Here is a 4033-nt window from a genome sequence, read left to right as displayed (position 1 = left end):
TATTCTCAGAGCACTGGTCACAGTGAATGCTCCCCTGCTTGAGAATATCCTAGGCTGTTAGTGCGAAACGTGAATTTCCCCGACTTCCCGAATGGGAATTGGGAATCTGCATCGATCTAGCAGGGTTTCAGGTGATTCTGGGGCCCTGGCAAGTTCAAGAATCACCACACCCGAAGAGAAGTCGCCCAACATTTTTTTAATCATAGAGATCTAATGTGTGAAAGTTTGCTTATTTTCACTAATAAATCACATAGGTATACGACTCTTCTAGTGTATTATGTTGGCTATAAAAATTCATGAAATAAACATTTTAGGTAGATTCCTAGGCCACAGCTTGGATGACAGGATGAGTATGGCTGGTACTGATTACATGTTATTTAACAAGTCTTTGGGGTGATTCCCGTGGCGCGGTGCGCTTCTGCAGGTTTGCAGCTCCAATGCCGCAGGCCTCGGGGGCGGCGCGGTTGTCCCCAGCAGCTTCGCGGCCGTTTCTAGGGCGTCACTGGGAAGCCTCTTCCTCTTCCCGTTTTTCTCCCAGATCACGGTATTCACGTTTGATGCTTGAAAATGTTGTCATCTTTACTGCCATAGTTTGGATTTTTTTTAGAGTAGGAAAATTTATTGGGGAGAGAAAATGGGGGGCTAGCAATGGAGAACAGGAATAGCTCCTGAGAGACAGGAGGGGTCCCCAATGGGTTGTCTTACTTTGGCTTTTCTTTTCTTTTCTTTTCTTTTTTTTTTTAAATTTTGAGACAGGTTGCTAAGTTGCACAGGCTGGGCCTGAACTTATGATGCTCCCGCCTCAGCCTCCCAGAGTGGCGGGATCACACGTGTCCCCGAAAGGTCCCTGTGTTAAAGGTTTGGTTGCTAGTGTGGCACCATCAGAAAGCGGTGGAGATTTGGGGAGCTGGGTCCAGTGCAGGTCACGAGTCATCGAGTGCGTGCTCTGGAAGGGGACTGTGGGACCGCAGCCCTTTCCCCCTCCTCTCTCTCCTTTTGCTCTACTGTGGGCTTGTACCTTTACCGTAGGCGCTGCTCCATCCAAAACAATGGGCCAGTCATGAGCTGCGACCTCCCAAACGGAGCCACATAAGCCTTTTCTGAGTGGATCGTCTCAGGTATTTGTTACAGTGACAGAGAGCTGACTCACACCTGCACCCTCTCCACCCAGCTGGTACTCCTGGTGCAGCTTCTGGGTGGGAGGCTGAAGGCGGGCTGTGCAGGCGTTGGCACAGAGAGCTCAGCAACGCCCAGGTCCCTGAGCAAGCACATACGCGTACGCACACAGACACACACACACACACACACACACGCACACACACGCACGCACACACGCACGTCCTTGTGACTACAGCAAAACCAGCTGCAAAACCATCTTCTACGAAACCTTGTCTAGAAGCATTTTCAAAGTAGTACAGTTAGAAATGATAAAGTTGAGGGAGTCATGCCCTCCTGTCCATTTAATTCCAAATACCACCCTCAATTGTTTCTCTTTCCATTGTCCTAGGCGAGGTAGAAAATAAAGTAACAACACCTCAGGAGGTCTCTGATGCTCTAGGCGCATGTGTGTTGGATCTCCCCGCCTGATCCTCAGTCACCTTCACTCTACCCCAGCCTCATCATGGATTCGTGAATATGTACTACGTATCATAATATAATGAAGATCAGAGTGGATTCTGGGACAAGCATGTATGCTGAGAGCTCTTAAGATGACTCCGAACTCTGTCAGTAATTCCTGTCACTCACACCTTGAGAGTCAAGGGGAGGCACCAGGCTGAGGTACAGAGCTTTTACACTCTGAAAGCCTGACTTATCTGCGTATTGCTGCTGATTCTATGTCCTGTGACCTATGTGCACTGCCGTTACTTTTGGGTCACCCTGGCCCCATTTTTTACCTCTAGGCCATGTCTTTTGTTGACATAGTCTTGCCCGGAGCACAACTTCCTGTCCTCCTCAGTGAACGTAGCTGCTTGCCTCTTGCTACTGGATGTACACTTGCACTGTATCTGCCCATTCCATGGGAACAAAAGCAAGAGTAGATTCTAATCTGACTTTCATTTTTGGTGGTCAAAGGATCTCTAGGAATTGAATGAACTTTCTCCCCAGGGCAAGGAAAAATTACGCATCTGACCATAGATACCACTTTGGAAGACCAAAACCTCCTGAAGTTCTCAGAGTCTGGACTCAGGGCCAATGGCACTGACACTCTTAGGGAACATTCTAGAAATACTCACCTCTAAGCCCACACAACAGAAACTTTGGGGTGGGAACCAGTGCTGTTTTAGCAAGTCAGCCAGCACTCAAGTTTGAGGACATTTCAGAGCAGTTTGAAAGCCTGCCTGCGAAAGAGTTAAACAAGCAATCTTCATTTTGAGATAGGTACTCCCTATGCCACTAAGGTGCCCAGGCTGGGCTTGAACTTGTAATCCTCCTGCCTCAGCCTCCCACAGCACTGGGATTACGGGTGTGCACCATTCCTGGCTGGTTTTTCTTTCAGAGGGAGAAGCAAGCAGACCTTGGTGGGAATGGGAAGTTGGAAAAGCAAGAGGCATGGTCAGCGTGATGGGGCCTGACACGTAAGGTGCTTCCCTGTGGTCACCCTGCTCCTCTGATTGGCAGGTAAGAGGGAGGCTGCTGCGTGCTCAGGTTTGGCGGTAAGCAGGGTTCAGCGGACTGGAGCAGCAGGGAAGCCTGACTAAAGTTAGGCAAGGCTAGTGTGTCAGTCACTCTCCTTGTTGCTGGGACGAAATACCTGACACCCACAACCTAAAGCAGAGATCTATTTTGGCGCATGTGTTCAGTCCGTGGTTGTCTGGTCGGCAGACGCCAGGCAGGAAGGGCATCAGGGAAAGTTGGGGCAGCCAGGAAGCTGAGAGGGGAAGAGCTGGGAAGGGACACAGAGCCTTTCAGGCCACCCCGTGACCGAGCTCTTCTGACCAGAGCCCCCTAACAACACGTCAGCCACAGATTCATCCACCGATGAGGCCACTACCACGTGCGGTGCCCCGCACTCCAGTCACCTTTCCAGGGCCTCACCCCAGAGCACAAGAGCCTCTCGGGGACATTCTAGAGCTAAGCCATAGCAACTAGCAAGCAGACATTGTGGGCCCTTGGTCGGTTTTGCAGATTGAGCAAAATTTCTCATGTATATTCCTCACCAAGGTTTGGGGTTATCTTTATTTTAATTGCTTGATTCCAAATGCTTGAGAATAGCCTTTTCTTCTTCTTTTGAGTGGAGCAATTTATTTGCATCACTGAAACAGCAGTGATGATCCAGTTAGTGATTTCAGTGAGAACCTGCTATGTGCTAGGGCTCAGACACTGCTGAGGCTGCTCTGCAGCTCGAGGAGTTCTCATCCCCAGGGAAGGAAGGAAATTTCAGGGACCCGATAGGAAGAGGGTAGCTACTCCAACACACTCAGGCTGTCACACAAGGATGGGGCAGGGCTGTCAGTGGTGTAGAGGTTGAAAACCCTGACCCAGATTAAGGAACAACACACGCCCCTGTGCAGGAAAACCCAGGGCCTCCCTGCCCACGTTTGGTGTGGTGGGCTGGGAATGTCAGCTTGGCTCCTCTGAACTGCAGGTCCGCAGATCCTGCCCCCAGCTCCGGTTAGGGGCAGTGCAGAGGGTTCTCCAGCTCTCTGCAGGGCAGCAGAAGGCAGCGGCGTCTCTGAGCACACTCACCTCAGGGGCAGGACTGCAGCCAGGCCCGCCACCATCACCCTCCCCAGGGCCCCCTCAGCATCTGGCTGTGGGGCCAGGCAGTGTGTCTACAGCTGCAGGACACCCACATCTTCGAGGTCAGAAGTGACAAAGACAGAGTTCCCGGCCATCGCCATAGGCGCCAGCCCATGTTTGCAGGTTCAAGTTGCTCTTGCTTTTCTCTTAGCCAAGTGTGACTGCCCGGCTGCCCGCCCTCTGATTTCAGTCGCCAGCTTGAGACCTGAAGAGGACGGCTTTACCGGCCCGCCTCACGGGCTGCCACAGTCAGCCAGTTCCAAGCCAGATCCCGCAGTGAACGTACGTGTGT

The 4033-nt window shown here is 51.5% G+C and overlaps 1 long non-coding RNA gene across 1 annotated transcript; it reads left to right on the top strand.

Moving 5' to 3' along the window:
- Window positions 1-1030: 1030 nt before the first annotated feature.
- Window positions 1031-2613, top strand: LOC106149524. The gene is made up of 3 exons (XR_001235770.1): window positions 1031-1118; window positions 1508-1779; window positions 2498-2613. It is a non-coding gene; the product is annotated as an uncharacterized LOC106149524 (long non-coding RNA).
- The last annotated feature ends 1420 nt before the right edge of the window (window positions 2614-4033 follow it).

The sequence above is a fragment of the Chinchilla lanigera genome, unplaced genomic scaffold (assembly GCF_000276665.1).
Source record: "Chinchilla lanigera isolate Chin_1 unplaced genomic scaffold, ChiLan1.0 scaffold00047, whole genome shotgun sequence".
NCBI lineage: Eukaryota > Metazoa > Chordata > Mammalia > Rodentia > Chinchillidae > Chinchilla > Chinchilla lanigera.
The sequence above is the reverse complement of the archived record's forward strand: the minus strand, read 5'-3'. Positions and strand labels throughout refer to the sequence as shown.